The sequence below is a fragment of the Chrysemys picta genome, chromosome 15 (genome assembly GCF_011386835.1).
Source record: "Chrysemys picta bellii isolate R12L10 chromosome 15, ASM1138683v2, whole genome shotgun sequence".
In the NCBI taxonomy this organism is placed as follows: domain Eukaryota; kingdom Metazoa; phylum Chordata; order Testudines; family Emydidae; genus Chrysemys; species Chrysemys picta.
In genome coordinates, this window is record NC_088805.1 from 18526679 (window position 1) to 18545067 (window position 18389).

An 18389-nucleotide genomic window follows, 5' to 3' on the forward strand; every position below is an offset into this window, starting at 1 on the left:
TAGATATGTGTGGCAAATGGCCTGAAAACAAGGTACTGCGCATGTGCAAGCAGTCCGCCGCAGAGTTTATTTTATAAATATCAAAAACGTAGCCAGTCTATGCTATGGAGCATTTGCAAAGTAGTATTAACAGAACCCAGAGCCGCTGGTGAATTACGGAAAACAAGCATTTGACACACAAATAAGCTTGCATTCTTTTGCAGTGTGAAGTTAAAAAATGTTCCTTGCTTGAAACTTCAGGGGATCCACTTTTTGTCCATGCCAGTAACTGGGAGTTTCACATTAATGAAAAGAATATATTTTTCTGCAGGCAAAAAGTTAGCCTGGAGCAAGTTTTTATGCCCAGGTTTATGAATTCCCAGGAGTAGGTTTTTCCAATAGGAACACTCTTAACTGTAGCAGCGTGAAAAGCTTTTTCCTTTCCTTAATGTTTTTTCCCCCTTTTTCAAACCTATAACCTTTGCAACTGTTCCTCTCTAATTTTCTGCAAGAGACCACAGACAACAGCATTTTATAGAAACTAAGTCACTGCAGCAGCATGGTTCAGTCAGAGAAGCAGCAGCAGTATGGGCGACTTGAAGGGTCCTCCAATCCACTGTTTTACCTGTATTTATGAGCTAGATTAAATTGAGTCTTGTGCCTGCAAACATGTGTTACTGGGTATGGTGCTTACTGTTATGAATAGACACCAATGGAACAACACACAGTAGTAAATACTCTGGTTGGTAACATTTGCAAGATCGCACCCAATGGCATCAGCACAGTAGCTATAGCCAATAGGGTGCTACCTGAAGAGCTTTCCTATTGCCCCTATGTGTGTTTGTGTGTGAAGTCTGTGTGTGTTTCTGCTTCCCTTCATTTGTCACAGCCGTAATGCTCTTAATTACGGATAAGATTTTTTTAAAGGATCTCCAGTTCTTCTTTACCAAACTCTGTCTTTGAGAATTAATTGCTTTTTCTAGAAATCAAACTGTGAAGGGGAGTTAAAGCCACTCTTGTAAAGTTGATTTGAGTTTAGCTCATTGGACTAATCTGATATAAAGCAGGATTTGATGGAATTAATCCGAAACCAATCTGCTGTCCATTACAGGCACATAAGTGCAGTAATTGTCTCCTGTAACAGAAATAGCTTGCATGCACTCATCCAGGAGAGTGGCAAAGAATTCTCCCAGAATGTGAATCACCTTTCCGTGTCATTGGTGTTAATTAGCTACTGAAACAAGTGTGTCCATAAACATGGTGTTGGGGCTGGTAGAGAGCTGAGCTGAAAAGAATGATTGGAGATGGGGAGAAGGAGACACGTGAACAGAATACATGGAATGTGAGCAGTGTGGCTTTAGACTATGGTGAAAGGTGACTCTAGGGCAGGGCAGAGCAGGGAGAGCTAGGTTGTAAATTCATCACCTTTGAATGTGAGATGTAGGCTGCTAAATCACACAGCCATGCTTAGTAATCTTTGGCTGTATTTCACTTGGGCTACATAGACCGCAGGATTATCAGTCAACCATATATATGCAGCAGCCAATAATACTCATGACCTTTGCATCAACACGTACAGGTGTCTACCTGGTGAGCTAAGGAACAGCAACAGTTTATCCCGTAGAGAAATCGAATACAAATGAGCAAGTGCTGTTCTACTTAAAATGCTGTGATTTATATACACAAGCCACCTTCATATTCATGTGGGCCATAAAACCACTATAATATACAAGACCATTTTAAATTCAAGATATTGCTCTTAAAAACCACTATTTAGGGTTCATCTTTATTGAAAATCTTCTTTATGGCCAACATAGAACAAGATTAAGAGCTCCATGACGCATTCATCAGGTTTTCCCACTGTCCACTGGCATAATTTAATTGAGTATTTTAATACACTGTGCAAACAGAGATGTTCTTACAAAGACAGCATTTGTTCTGAGAAACTGTGATGTTGTTAGGATTTATTAGTAAGAAATAACGGCATCACCACATTTGTGTGGAGACAGCCCTGTAATGCTGCCAGAAAGAGCTGTCTTTTAGGAGGCCATTTTGTAAGTATAATTTATTACGCTGAGCCGGTATAAAAATATACAGACCTGATTCTGCAAACCATTAAAGTCAGAAATAAAGAGAATTTTAGTTACTTACTTGAGCAGGTCAACATATTTAATTTTTCTTGCCGCAATTCATATTGGTGGTGCTATTCACATCAGTCCTCTGTGCTGCTTTGACTTGGATGATGACTCTTAGGAGGAGGGAGGGTGTTTGATAGGCTCAACTCACTTGGAATTTAGAACCACATTTTGGGTGTAAAGTAAACAGAGTTTGTGGCCAACCAAGAGGAACTTTGTGGCAAATAGAGGATGTGGGTAGAAAGAGGGCAGGGGTTACTAGTAAACGGTTTAGGACCCTCATAGTACCATTTCAGGTCACTGGGGTTCGTGTTATATTTGTATTACTGCTGGATGAATGGTGATGAGAGAAAAAAAATCCTACAAGTGTTCATTTGAAAGTGAACTCTTTACTTTTGACAGTGTTGATGATCCTTGTTCTGGTTTTCTGTAAACACTTAATCAGTCAAACTTCCCTGGAAGAAAAACTCATCAAAAGTTTAATTTTAAGCTCCAACGTTCACTCGAAGGAAATTTGTGAATTGTATAATTGGTTATAAAAGTCACAATTCACACTGATATTTAGCTATGTTTAAGTTCAAGGGACTGAAACAATACTCCTTCGCTTCACTAATCATCCCAGCACACCCATTGCAAATATTCACAATGGAGAAGAAACTCATCTCTTTGCCAAGGCCAGCAAAGTTTTATGTGATTCATAAGCCTGTGTTAATGTTTTAAATGCCATGCAGGCCCTCTGTATTCATATTAGCAAAGGAGCTGCAGTCCAAGAATTGGCTGCTGGACTATTTTGCAAATAATTGTGATGAGATAAGCTTGAGATTGCTTGGTTTGGATAATTCTCAGACCGGAGGAAGGAAGGAGATATTTATGGAATAAATTCTTCACTCTAAATTGTAGTGTGTACACGTACAGCTCTAGTCTTTATGCTTTGCAGAAATCCTGCAAAGGAACTGTATTCTGATTACCTCTGGGTCTGGAAATGGACAACGTCAACTTCACCCCCGATGGATCAAAGCTTTTATTGGTGGCTGGCCAGCTTTTCTTGCCAGCCTACTCATTTGAATCATTCGTAGCAAGGGAGCTATGGTGTTTGGTAATCACTCTGGGTTCCAGGTGCTCGAAAGAGGTCCCCTTTATTCAGTAATGCATTACCAATTGCCTGCGCATAACAGAACAGGGGCTTCTGAGGTGACCATGCCCCAGACTTTGTCTGGGAAGTTAAGCCACTTAAAGGTACAGTTCCCAGTACTACAGGACCTTGAGTTTCTAAAATAGTCCTTTTGGTGGTGAAGACAGCAGACAGGGATGGCATGTTGCCAGTTTCAGCAGCCAGCAAAGGGTGTTGTGTTTAATCACTAGATTAAATATTCCTTTTACTGGCTTTTCCTTTCAGTACCACAGAGCATGACGTGTTATAAAACAGTACTACTATTTAAACAAGTGTTGGCTGGCACCACTGAGCCCTCTGGCTATGTAGATGGCAAAGTGAGCATTTGGCTGACAAGCAGCCAATAGAGACTCCCAGGAAACCAAGCAGAGAAAGCAGACTTGTCGAGGAATGAGCAATGGATTTGCCATGTGCATTGTGAAGAACTAAAGGGAAAAGGGGCAAGATGTACTTGCTAAGAGAGCCCCCAGCAATGGCTTCATTTCTTATGGTAGTTACTTACAAAACAAGTCTGTAGCAATTTCAATAGTCTGTTAAGGGGTTAAAAACTGTGGACCCAATCCTTCATTTATCTGGATAAGGGACCTCCACTGATTTCAGTGGGGCTCCACAGAGGGATCTTCACAGAGCTGCTTGTAGGATAGGGGCCTGTCTCTAGAACTGCACAAATGCATTATACAAATTAGTCTTGATCAGGCAATCGCTTAGTAGCAGGCATAGGCCCTGATTTGGGACTTAAACACGGCTGAAGTGCTGTCTTAAATAGGGATGCTTTCCTGAATCAGAGTGTCATAGTGCTTACAAACAGGAGCAATATTATAATGGTAAATCGGATTGCTCTTGGTGGTGGTAAGCACAATCCCTGGTAATAAGTGTAATCAAGATTGGGCTCAGAGTTTGAGATTAAATTATTTAAGACTATTTTCTCCATTTCTTTGTGTATTCAGCTACTTGCAAATAATGCAACATTTTCAATCAACTATATTCATGCTCTTTTGTTAAACTAAACCCTGTTTCATGCAGTCATTGGTGCACATGGAAGTCCCTCCATCTTTATGGCTCAGGTTAAGTTTCATTTGCCTTTGTGCTGAAGTGACCTTTCAGTCAGGTTTCTGAGAACAGAATGTAGTACAGCCTGGTAGATTTAAACCTTTATACTTATTTTAATGCATCAGGATGACCAAGGGAGGGGTATTTTTACACTGACTTTTAAGGATTTAATTATTTTAGTGTTTTTGCAAGGTTACACCCCTAGAGACAATTTGACAACGGTTAGGCTGCCATGCACTGACATCAGCACAGCCTATTGTGCTAACCGATATTGTCTCATTGTTTCCTTGTGCTCCCCATCAGTCTGTGTGTTTTTTGTCTTGTCCTTAGATTGTAAGCTCTTTGGAGCTTTGTTCTGTCTTTGTTCTGTGTTTGTACAGTGCCCAGCACAATGGCATCCTTCCTGGTCCATGACTGGGGCTCTGAGGTGATACAGGAATATTAACAATAAAAGCTAGAGACTGCAGTGCTACCTACAGACACTGCAGCACTGGCCGTGTCTGCTTCCTCAGCTTATCCTGTTTATGTGCATAAACATGGCTGGGGGAGAGGACACTTCTAGTGGGCAAGAGGCTAGTTCTATCTCTGTCCCCTCTGAAGTCTGCCAACAACAGTGCCAGTTAATCTTCACTCTGGGGATCTCTTTGGGGAGGAGAAAGGAAAGATTAGTAGAGTTCATACATGTGCACAAACGGCTAAGCTCTGCTCAGTGAGCCTGCTCTTCCGTGAAGGCATTCTGATGATTCACAAACCAGTGCATTGAAAGAGTTTGCACTGGGTAGCAAAACTAGTCTTGTGATGTCCCAGAACCCTCTGTTTTGATGGACTGTCATGTATTTTAAATCTTAAATGGGCATAATCCCCCCACATTCCTTGTCAGTCCAAGATGTAATATTCATGAGTCTCTGCTGTTAAAGCAGGGGTTCTCAAACTGGGGGTTGGGATCCCTGCGGGGGTCACGAGGTTATTACATGGTGGGGGTCGCGAGCTGTCAGCCTCCATCCATCCCAAACCCTGCTTTGCCTCCAACAGTTATAATAGTGTTAAATATGTTTTTAATTTATCGGGGGGGGGGGGGGGTTGCACTCAGTGGCTTGCTATGTGAAAGGGGTCACCAGTACAAAAGTTTGAGAACCCCGTCTTAGAGACAGACAATGGAGCCTTATTGTTTAGAGTGGAACGATAATGTGCTTTCAGTTTAACATTTCTTCCATTCAAATATCTGCTTACAGATTTAGCTTGCTGACCTGACATCAATGATGTCTTCAGCTTAATGGCATAGATCAATAAATAGCATGTTAAGCCATGGCCCTGTTTTTATAGCTTTCCAGCATTATTAGAAAGCAGGGTTATTCCAGTTAACATACTGTACAGATAGAACAGTTACTAAAAGTGAAAGGACCAACATCCACAGTGAAGGATACTGTATAGCAAATTGAGATGTTAACACCAGCGTACCAGGCTGGCTTCCTTAGAAAGCAAGGGTTTCCAATTACAGTCTTGATTTGCAGTTACTGTCTATGCCCATCATTTTCCTGGGGTTGTATCCATCAATTATTTCTTTAGACAGACATCCATGTTTAACACTATAGAGGTCCAATTAAAACCTATTTTAGGACTGATGTTCTCTCCCTATTTGCGGGCGACTCCCATAACTCTGCTGGTCACCAAGGCTAACGCTTTCCTGGCTGGTTGCCTAAACCAGGACTCTTTGCTCCACATGATAGCACCTAAATAAGTGGCCTGATTTTCAGGTCAAACTTACATGCTGCCAAGCTTCTCATTTTTCCCAGTGCTATCCCTTATCTAAATCCTAAAAGTAAAATCAGGCAAATTATGGCCTTGGGTCTTGTAAATATGATGTAACCCTTCTGCCAGGCCAAGTTGATAGCAGCAAGGGCCGGGTTCAGTACATAGGGGTCCCTTCCCAACAGCGTGACACAGAACCAGCTCGAGCCCCCACCCAGTGACCTGGGAAAATCTTACACAAACCCCTAGGTGCCTCGAAGAGGCAATATTTCCCCTCTCGCAAGCACAGAGCCTCGGTGTACCAGAAAATGTTTAATAACATGAGGTAAACGACATAGCATTAAATTGGGAAAACACCACAACTAGAGTTCATAGACCAAACCATGAGCGAAGACCCACCCCAGCCAATTGGGCCGTGTCCTCTCCCGTTGGTTCTTGAAACCAGCGACCCAAGAATCACCAAAGTCCCAAAAGTCCACCGATCCCAAAGTCTCTTGGGTCCAGCAACCCAAGAATCACAAAAGTCCCAAAAGTCCAACAACCCCCCAAAGTCTCTGTCCCTGATCAGTGCAGCCCCAGAGTTCAAAAGGGGGGGGGGGGTGAGCAGAGTGTTAAGGGGCACCTTACGTGATCCGAGGCCAACCGGCTGCTTCTCCGTGGGGTTCCACCGCAGCCTTACCACAAACTGCTCCACTCCACCCACAGTCCCACTCCTGCCGTCCCACGAACTGCTCTGGCAGCTGCTCCGCTCCACTCACCGACCTGTGAGCCGCTCCGCTCCGCTCACCGACCTGTGAGCCAGGCCGCTCCGCTCACCGACCTGTGAGCCAGGTCGCTCCGCTCCGCTCCGCTCCGCTCACCGACCTGTGAGCCAGGTCGCTCCGCTCCGCTCCGCTCACTGACCTGTGAGCCGCGCCGCTCCACTCCGCTCCGCTCACCGACCTGTGAGCCAGGCCGCTCCGCTCCGCTCCGCTCCGCTCCGCTCCCCGACCTGTGAGCCGCACTGCTCCGCTCCGCTCCGCTCCGCTCCGCTCCAGCCGTCCCTTGGGCCGCTCCCACAAGGCTCTGCTCTGCTCTGCTAGCTGCTCCTCCAGCCGCTCCGCTCACCGACCTGTGAGCCACGCCGCTCGCCCCCGCTAAGCTAAGTTAGCTTAGCAAGATCCACAGCGGCGTGAAGCAGGGTTGCCCCCTCAGCCCCATCGTCTTTAACCTCGCCATGGAGCCGCTCCTGCGGGCGATCTCCGACGGCGGCGACGGCTTCGACCTGCACGGCGAGAGGGTGAGCGTCCTGGCCTACGCGGATGACCTGGTCCTGATCGCGGACGACCCCGAGAGGCTCCAGGGCATGCTCGACACCATCGGGAGAGCCGCGGACTGGACGGGACTCCGCTTCAACGCCAAGAAGTGTGCGTCCCTCCACGTTGACGGGAGCAAGAGGGACTCGGTACTGATGACGGAGTTCCTCATCCAGGGCGAGTCCGTCGTTCCTCTGGCGGAGGGGCAGGCATACCAACACCTCGGCACACCGACAGGCTTCCGCGTCCAGCAGACCCCAGAAGACACCATCGGGGGGATCCTGCAGGACGTCGCCAAAATCGACACATCCCTGCTGGCGCCGTGGCAGAAGATCAACGCCCTCAACACCTTCCTGATCCCCCGCATCGCCTTCGTCCTGAGGGGATCCGCCGTGGCAAAGGTGCCCCTCAACAAGGCGGACAACGCCATCCGGAAGCTGGTCAAAAACTGGATGTCCCTGCCCCGGAGAGCCAGCAACGAACTCGTATACATCAAGCACAGGCACGGTGGTGCCGGCGTCCCCCGTATGGGAGACCTCTGTGACGTTGCGGTCCTCACGCACGCCTTCCGCCTCCTGACGTGCCCGGACGCCAAAGTGAAGAACGTTGCAATGGCCGCCCTCCACGCCGCCACCGAGAAACGAATCGGCAGACCTCCCTCCGACCAAGATGTGGCCACCTTCATGAGCGGCTCCCTGGATGGCGACTTCGCCCGGGACAGGGGAGACTTCGCCTCGCTGTGGACCCGCGCCCGCATTGCCACGCGCCGGCTGGGAAAGCGCCTGGGCTGCCGCTGGGAATGGAACGAGGAACGGCAGGAGCTGGGAGTCCTGATACCGCGGATCGGAACGGAGGACAACATCATCGTCACCCCCGGAGCCAGAGGCGTGCTGGAGAGATCGCTGAAGGCCGCCGTCCACGCGCTCTACGTGGACGCCCTGAAGAAAAAGCCGGACCAGGGTAAAGTCTTCGAAGTAACCAGCAAATGGGACTCCAGCAACCACTTCCTCCCCACAGGCAGCTTCACCCGGTTCGCCGACTGGCGGTTCATCCACCGCGCCCGGCTGAATTGCGTCCCGCTCAACGGTGCCATCCGCCACGGGAACCGGGACAAACGCTGCAGGAAGTGCGGGTACGTCAACGAAACCCTGCCCCACGTCCTATGCTGCTGCAAGCCCCACGCCAGAGCCTGGCAGCTACGCCACAACGCCGTCCAGGACCGTCTAGTGAAGGCCATCAACCCGCGTCTGGGAGAGATCACCGTCAACCGCGCCGTCCCCGGCACCGACAGCCCGCTGCGCCCGGACATCGTCGTCACGGACGAGGTGGGGTAGCTTCAGGCTCCCCCACTAGTTAACACAGCCTCAGTGATCTCAGCTCTTAAATAGCTTTAGCTCTTTTGTGATTTTAGCTCTTTTGTGATTTCAGCTAGTAGTAGGGGAGCCCCAGTGCTGGTGCACTATTGGCCCAAAGTGAATTCAGCTCAGCAGTCTGTAACTAGACTCCTAAGGGAATCAAAGTTAGCTCTGACATTCAACAGTGGAGAGAGGAGGAGGAGGTGCAATTGGTGTTTCAGGCCCACAAAAGGGACCCACACCACCAGGTACCAATACCTGCCCCCAACCTCTCTCAATTCACTGGGTTTTGAAACCCATGCCCCTTGACAAGCAAATGCTACTTAGGTAATGGTGAATGACTCACTCAGTCCTTCTGTCATACACCAGTTCCACTGGCCTTGATTCACAGAATCAGGGTAACAAAACTTTATTCTTCCTGCCCCAATAACAGAGAAACTGGGGATCCCACACCAGCCAAAGTAACCACTTTGAGTTGCTGTTGTTTCCTGCCAGGCGAGTGGGTGTGCCTATGCAAACAAGATCAGCCCCTGGAGTTCTTTTCCACACTCGCCATAATTCACCACCAGATGTCAGGGTAGAGCTCATCCTGACTCTGCTTACATGAAGTAGGATTGCAACTTTGCAGCTGGAGACTACCTGCCATGAGTTTTGTAAACTTTGTGATTTGTGAAAGATCAGTAACATTAAATACCTTATTGTTTGAAGGATTTTTGCCTGTTTCGACTGGAGTGTTGGCCGAAAATAATTTATTGACTCCCTTTCCACAGGGCAAGAGGATGGGGGTGGGAAGGGACACAAAAGAGTAAGTGGATAAATAGCAGTTCCCTTTATTTCAATCTGGCATTGGTATATGTTCCAAGCATCTGCTCCATGCTCTAGTTAGAACCCAGCTCCCAAGATGGCAAGTTTTCAACTTGCTCCTGGACTGACTTCTCATTTCATTCCCCACCCTGATTGTATTTCACTTCTATTGTGCACAAACAGAATCCTAACTAGCTTTGTCCTCCATTTCCACTGGATTTCATGGACTTGCACGGCTGGTAGATGCTGGATCATGTTCTGCCTTTGTTGGCCTTCACAGCCGCTTATGCCCAACTGGGAGCTTCTCTGAAACTTCTGGCAAATAGTGAGAAATTCCAAAAACACATTTCCCACACCGACAAGGGTATTTGCAAATTTACTGTAGGTAGGGGAAGGGCCCTTGGTGCACAGTGCCATAAAATGCTAGTCAGCGTAACTAGAAAGTTGAATGGGGAGGAGGGGGAGTCTTCAATCAAAAGTTAGAGAAGTGGCCATTGAGGGAGCCGTAGCATTCCTGACTGATGAGAGCACAAATAAGTGACCAACTGTGGTGAGGTGAACTGTAGAACACTATTACTTGGAGAAATTTTACCCAAAATATAATTTGCTGTTTTATGACTTGTACCAACAAGCAAACTTTTATACCTAAGATTAATCCTGAGGGAATTCTGTGCCAAAAAAATAAAAATTCTTCGCACAATATTTTAAAATTCTGCAAATTTTATTTTTCAATAAATAAATGTGGAGGCTCCAGCGTGGCAGTGGGGAGCCCAGGCCACTGGTTGCACAGAGGTGGGAGATCACCCTGTAACCCCCTCCCCCAGGACTCAGCGGTGAGGCTGCACCTGACCCTGACACAGTGAAAGGACTGGGACTACCCAAGAAACACCCTGGGGCCCTGCCCCTCCACGCCAGGTGCACCAGGTATGCTCAGGCAGGCTCAGCTCAGCAGGATCCAAGTATGGAGGGGCTTAGTGTGGGGGGATTCAGTTGTGGAGTGAGAGGATTCTGTATGGGGCAATCTGGGTATGGATGGCTCAGCAGGGGGCCTGGGTGCTGAGGGAGTGGGAATGTGAGTGCAGCTGGTTGGGGCTCAGTGGGGTGGGGGTCCTGGTGCAAGGGGCTTGTCTGGGTGGTCCAGGTTTGGGCTTGTAGGGGTTCAAGTGGGGGGGGGGGCTCAGCAGGGGGTGGTCAGTTCAGGTGTAGGAGTCCAGATGCAGGGGGTTGGGGGCTCAGCAGGGGGGTGATTTTTCTGCAGGGAGGCAAAGAAATCTGCAGGCGACATAAATTCTGCCTACGCAGTGGCGCAGAATACTCCCAGGAGTACATCTAGCAGACTTCTGATCTGTCATCCTGAAAACATTTGGGTGAAGCCAACACCCTCACACCGAGGCTCTGTAAACCAGGCAGCTCTAACCAACTCTTGCTTGAAATATTTACTTTGCTTCCTAATAGAATCTGACATACTGCAAAAGATCATTGAGTTAACTAATTCAGTTTCTTGACTCCACTGGATGCAGTAGGAGAAGATATAAAAAAAACCCTAATGGCTCTTACTATGCTATACTGTAATATGGGGAAAATTTCTTCCTGTATCCAGCTGGGGTTCAACTTATGCCATGAACCATGAGGAATGGTAGCCATTGGGCCCAGTTCTCCACTGTCTTGCAATTTATGCAGTCCTTTACACCTGGGTGAAATGGGTATAAAAAGCGACCAACAGTGGTAAGTGGAGAAATCCAATGTGGCAGCAGTTTATGGTTGTTTTGCATAGGGAGTGGAGAATCCGGCCCCTTATTTTTATCGTTGCTAGCTTCAGTGCAGATGCTATTCTTATTCTTATACATGTTTAATCTGATTTTTAAATAACCTACTAAATTGTGAAATAGACAAATAAAATACAGCAAGTAAAATGCATTTCCTGGGAAGCAAGCTGTTCTGTCATCTCCAACAGGACTGCTGACTCGAGTCACAAATGGAAGGGTGTTTTTTGTGAAAAAGACAAACTGCACCTATAGCTGTCTACCCTCCTGCTGCTGCCGCTACATGCATGGACCCCTTCATGTAATATCGTAGTTTAGAAAGGAGGACTATTCAGGGCCCCTCTTATCCACCACCCTGCAAGTCTTCCCTCTTTTTGCCTTTCCTGGAGGTAGCATAATCCACTCCAAACTGTTGGTCCCAATGAGCTCAATTTGGTGCATCTCTTCACCTCTTTGAAATTAAAATTGAATTCCAAACTGTACAACTATCCATTTTAAAAATTAACCCAAGACTTTTTGAGTCTTAAACATGAATAGTCCCTGCAGCATGGAACTGCAGCTGCTGATGCAAGAACTCTGAAAGGCCCTAGTTTGGCTGGCTCTGGTACAGACAGATATGAAGGTAGGAAACAATCAAGAATCTTTGAGAGCCTAGGGAGCTTCTTTTAATATCTGCAATTGCACCATTTTATTATCATCCCTGATTATAGCTTTGCTGTGGGCAGATGAGGTGCCATAGTGCATTTAATATTCTATTAAAAAGAATGCAATATTCTCCACTTACATAGCACCTTTCATCTAGGGTTCAAAGCAGTTTACAAACGCTTTCACAATACTCTGAGGTAGACAAGCACTGTCCTGAATGAGGAAACAAGAGTCAGAGGATGCGAGTTGCCTACAACAATGGTAAAATATGAAGGAGAATGCTTGGTCTCCTATCCTAATCCCTAGTCCACCCTTCACACAACAGAAGGTGCTAAGCTAAACATTAGAAAAATTACCAAATGAAACTAAACTGCTTAAAAATTCTGCGTAAGTCAGTTTGTGTGCCTGCATTATGGGTTTGCACTGCTCTAAACAGGTCAATGTTAGATTTAGTTACACTAGTGCAATTTTTCTAATATGGACTAGATCTAATTATTGAGTGCTGGACTGATATACCCTTACTCACATGCACTACTACTCAAGTAGTTCCACTGAAGTTAATGGGACCAGTGATAAATGACTGCCTAAAATGTGACACGTTAGAACTGCAAGATAATCATAGAATATCAGGGTTGGACGGGTCCTCAGGAGGTCATCTAGTTCAACCCCCTGCTCAAAGCAGGACCAATCCCCAGACAGATTTTTGCCCCAGATCCCTAAATGGCCCCCTTAAGGATTAAACTCACAACCCTGGGTTTAGCAGGCCAATGCTCAAACCACTGAACTATCCCTGCCCCCCAGTGCACCACACTTACTGTACAGTGTGGCTGCCTTTCACTGAAGACTTAGAAAAAGCCTCTCGTGGAAAGAGCGAGAACTGGCCTTTTTCATCCTCATTAAAATGTCCAAGTGATAAGAAAGAAAATAAAAGGGTCCTTCACCTATTGGACATCCTTTGAAAATGCAGAAGTGACCAAAAAAATGCAACAAAGCTGCCACTGAAGAAGACTGGCCCAGATAGTTGCTATTTCTCCCTCTCCTCTGCAAATCTTTTACTGTTCTTTTGATTCACGTCTTGACAAGGAGCCTGATTCTGATCTTGCACAGATTTTCCATCCTGTAACTCCACTGATTTCAATGGCATTACTCCTGATTTACACTAGTGTAAGACCAGATGCCAGGGCAAGCAATTGTCCATATACAGTATTACTTGCATGTAAAGCAAGATGTAAATATTACACAGGCAAATCATGCATGATAGCTTTTTTTTTTTTTTTTTTTAAGTAGTGAGTTTGCTGGCTGGACAAAACATATGCCATTAAATTAGAGATTATAAACTACAGGTCTGTACATCAATCTGCAAATCCACCATTCATAGTTTAGGCCCATTTAAGTCAGTGGAACTATTCGGGGAAGTAATGTACACATATACACAAAAGTTTGCAGAATTGATGTCTTAGAACCGTGTGTTTGCCTGAAAGTTACTTGTAACATCTTAAGACTTAGTCAGCTACTACACGTTAATACAGATAATTGATCAGACGCTGTACACAGTGTTCCTAGAAAGCTCTCCTATAAACAGTGGGATATGTTGTACTGATGGAGGAAAAATGAATGACGGATACAGCAGTTAGTCACCACACTCTTTCTTGCTGTTTGAAGTGAGATGAATGTGGTAAGCCCTTATTCTTAACACAGGCTGTGCAGTTCTAAATGAACAGTAAGAGCTTTTTTATATATAACAGGTTTATTTCATTCCTAGGCACGCACTATGAATTGTGTCTTACAAATGATCTAAAAAACCTTGGTAGAAAGGGGACTTGTTTCTCTTTGACCTCTTACCCCGCTACGATAGTCTTTCTGCCAAAAGTGCACACCCAACTTGGATGTAAACAAGGCAGCACCTTTATTAACAGTTTCATTATACAAGTGCCATGCTGTCCATTGGCCAATTAGTGGCACTTGCAGTGTGATGAGGCTTTGTGCCTGTCTTTGTTGGCTGCCAGAAAGAAGCAAATTTCAGAAAACAGGTGTTAAACAAGACCTTAAAAGAGACGACTTTCTCCTCTGTTTGTTTTTTAAAAGTATTAAAATGCTCTCTCTCTCTCTCTCTGTTTGAAATGAGAGCTTTGTTAGAAATTGCAAGTACTTCAATAAATAAACTTGAAAGTTTGTCTACCTTTGCAAGAATAAAAAGTGAAGAATGTAATTATTTTCTGGTCGAGGCTATGTAATGCTTTCCTGGTATCTGTTATTACTCAGAAAGAAGACACTTAAGGAGACTAAATCCTCCAGCTTGCATATGTCCACTATATGTTTAACCTAACTCAATACCATTATTTCAAGGAAATCAAAGAGTATCTTTTCTGTGATTGTTTTTCAAGTCATTCACAAAAGCCCTAGAGAAACTAAAGCTCAGATTAAATGGGTTCAGTAAAAAGAAGTAATTTAAATGTTATTGCTGATGGATTACTTTAAAATGTGGTAGAAAGTTGATTTTTTTCTCACTACCAATTAGCTGATTTACACAATTAACACCGCAAAGAGTCTCTGCTTTTCCTTTTGCAACTGGCTAAAGAGACTAATTTAAATCCTGTTTAACCTCTGCAAGAACTGGGTCCTGTTGTCCAATTATACTAACAATTCATAAAGTTCTATTGATCAGTGAAGGTATTACATTGCATTTACAATTCATTTAATCAGAGGATCTCCAAGTAGTTTGAAAAGAAAGCTTCACAACCCCGGTCAATTTAATTTTACAAGATGAGGTGCAGGGAGGGTGTCACTTAAACTCAATAGAATAGGTAGCGAAGGATCCTCTGATAGACTACATTTCCTCAGCTGACCATAACAAGTTGCTCTTTTATTTAAAGTGTGCATGTGGAAGCAGTTGCTCTTTTGGAATTCAGGTGTATGCATTTGAGCTGACTATTAATTTCATACTTTTTTAATCTTTGAAAACTTAGCTTAATTAGACTTTCATTTCTCTCTCCCCTTCTCCGAGTGCTCTTTTTTATGGTTTCCTTTCCCAAGAGATGGTTTCAATTTCCCCACATCACTATGCCCAACTCCAGAGAGCAACGTCCTATCATTCTCCCTCTCCAAGCTAGCCTTTTAAGGAAAATTTAATGTGTTCTTCCTACTCCTACCTTACACCTTATGAATATAGGTTACAGATTTGTAGCTGCACTTTCCAATAGCCATTTAAAGCACTGACATGAGAGGGGAAAGACTTGGAGCGGTTCATGCTACGTATTATGATTCTTAGCACCTATAGGAACCTGTGTGAACAAATGGAGTGTTATGTATTTCAAACCAGAGGAAAGGAATGCACTACTTTTCTCTTGCAGCGTGTGTGTATGTCTGAAGGATACATTTTCAGCAGTTAACATTAATGGGAGTCATGTGGCTAAAATCTGCAAATTTCAGCTGCATATCTATCCCCTAAGCATTTCACTAGATGCCAGACTTCCACTGAAGCTGGATATAGGGAAAACAAGATATCCCACAGTTGTAGAAAAATTCCAGTGTCGTCCAAAGCACATTTGTCTGTGGCATAAGATTTTTCAGAAAATATGGATGGATTTTTCATTCAGAAAACCCAGTGATAGCTAATTAATCATATCCCACCGTGACATCTCTTGTAAAGTTGCAGTTTAAATAAAATAAATTCTCCTTTCGGTCCTAAAGGCAAAACCTCTTGACCCAACTCTGTAATTTGTAAAGAATTAAATTAAGTCAAGAAGCAACAAGCGAACCTCAACCAAATTCAGGGATTGGCAGTTTTCTAAAGGATTTAAGGAATGACCTAACTGCTCCCATTGAAGTTAATGGTAAAACTCCACATGCTCTGGTGATGAGTACCAGTATGAAACACTCTAAAATTTGGGTCCTCCTGCCCCCAAACCGCTGCCCACCACATTGACCTTGAAGTTTCCTAACAGAGTTATTCATGAGGTATCTGACATTTCTAATTCTAGTCCTGGATGTGAATTTGGAAGTTATAATGCTGAGCTGAACATTCCTTTAATCATCTGAGTTTGGTTTTAGGAAATGGGTGTGAGTTTCAGCAGGAAGTTTGTTTTTTTCCCCCCTTTCCCCCCCTGAATTGGTTTGCCCATCCCACATCATTAACAGCTGGTGGACAGTGCTGTGGTGACAGTTTGCATAACTTTCTGCAACTGTAATGTATCTGCCAAAGGTCTCATTTGGTTTGGGACTGCACCAGGTTTTGCTAGTCCAGCCTGTGTGTTCCAGGATTAGGGCAGTATTGCCGACGGGGCCAGGAGGCTTGTAGTGCTGCTGCTGTTAGAGCCCAATTGCACCTCTCCTGACAACACAGTGACACCATCAAAAAACCACAGGCCTCTCCTGCATGTTCAGATATGGTGGTGAATGTGATTAACAACCTACCTGACCGATCAAATAATGGATTCAAAGGACAATCTCCGTTAGCCATTTTAGGGTACAAGCGGCAGGATGTGCTAGCTGCCGCAAATACATTCCTAGCGTCTTGCATGGGTGTGTACTCAGGGCAGCTAGCCCTTCCTGCTATTCACGCTGCAACAACTACACTCAATTTTTAGTGCACTGGCTTGATCAGAGCTAGCGCCCGTATGTCTCTTCATGCTGGGAATTACACCTTCAGTTCAAAGTGTAGACAGACCCTCAGTCTATGTCCAGGTTTCCCAACTTGTAGCTTACTATAGTACAGGGGTTCTCAAATTGGGGGTCGGGACTCCTCAGGGGGATGCAAGGTTATTACACAGGGGGGGTTGCGAGCTGTCAGCCTCCACCCCAAACCTCACTTTGCCTCCAGCATTTATAATGGTGTTAAATATGTAAGAAAGTGGTTTTAATTTATAAGGGGGGGTTGCATGCAGAGGCTTGCTACGTGAAAGGGGTCACCAGTACAAAAGTTTGAGAACTACTGCTATAGTAGATAAGTAAGCTATTGAGCCTGATCTACGGTGCTTTTATTTATATTTTGCAAAATAATAGAGTGGGGGTAGGAGATACTATATATAAATAAAACAATTGCACTTCTCTCCTGCCACCTAGCTCCATCATGGAGATCCTCACATTGCCACACTACAAAGTGTCATTGGCAAGGTGCAAAATCACATGTGCCATGTGGAATCCCATTCCTGTTCATTTTAATTAGGATTGTACCATCTCTTAGGGCATTATCTGGGACAAATAGTTTCATTTTCAGACTGCCAGAAATTATACCTCTCCAGGTGTAACAAAACTGAAGCACAAGAGAACTCCCCTTTTATGTTTGATTACAGTGACAAGTATTTGAACCTCAGATAACATGGCTCAGCATAAACAATAATTTTTATTGTTAAAATATCCATTTCTGTTTCACCAGAGGGAAGGATCGAAGGTTTTGTCACTCCTCACTGCAGATGCAGGCAGTTTTTCTTTTAAACAAGGATTTTTATTTGAGGAAAGAAAGTGACATGATTTCAACTCCAAGAGAAGATGCTCCTAGGAGCTCATCCTATTTCTGTTGCACGGGCAGACAGAGACTACAGTTATTGACATGCAGGCATGGAAAGCTTGGGGCCCACAGCCCTATTGCTGGGGGTAAAAAATAGAAACACAAACTAGGCCGGGGGGCAGCATTTCTTTAATAATTTGAGACCCTACTGTGAGTACCAACTTCCACCTCAGTGACCCATGTGAGCCTTTGCTTAATAAGCGTCCTTAAACACAGGTCCTGTTGGTAGCAGCTATAAATCTGCTGCACATCTCATGTCTGTCTCTGAGCCTCAGACTTCTCCCAGCAAATCTGCTGGAAGCTGCATGCATGCCTGGAGGCAATCAAGAACACCATTTTGTCTAATAACTGAGCCTATTGCAACAGTAGCATGGGACTCTTTTCCTGCTGCAAAAGTTTTATGTAGCAACTAGGTGACAGGAGATGGTGACAAAGCACAAGCAAAGATGTAGCAAAGAAAGTAGTTTAGAGAGTCCCCAAGAGGCCAAAGGAAAGAGGAAAGTTAAAGAGTTTTGAGAAGGGAATAAGGGAGACAGGCTCCCAGTGGAGAATTGCACTTTGCCTGCCAAACATAGGCAGTTCCGATATTGCCACTGCCCAGGCTCCTCCCTTTCCCAAAACTCTACAGAAGGGGACAGGGAAAGTAGCTGTTAGGAAGGAAATTAGAATAAGAAGGACCAAAAAAAAAAAAAAAAAAAAAAAGCTAGTTTCAGCTATGATTTTCCTGCATTTTATAATGTGAATGTATTGAATTTTGTAACATTTTCACTGCCCTAAATAGCTTAGCTTACTGTTTTCTTTAATATTGAAACCTTGCTTTTGTTTAAATCTCTCATTATGAGTTACGAAGATATAATCATAGATTATAATTTGCTGGCTTGTGTAGGTCTCCCTGCCCTCTAGTATCAGGGGGTAGCCGTGTTAGTCTGTATCTACA

The 18389-nt window shown here is 44.8% G+C and overlaps 1 protein-coding gene across 3 annotated transcripts in view; it reads left to right on the forward strand.

Annotated features, from left to right (window-relative positions):
- Window positions 1-18389, forward strand: part of ZDHHC8 (zinc finger DHHC-type palmitoyltransferase 8) — a 234785-nt gene that overhangs the window by 106116 nt on the left and 110280 nt on the right. The window lies entirely within an intron of this gene.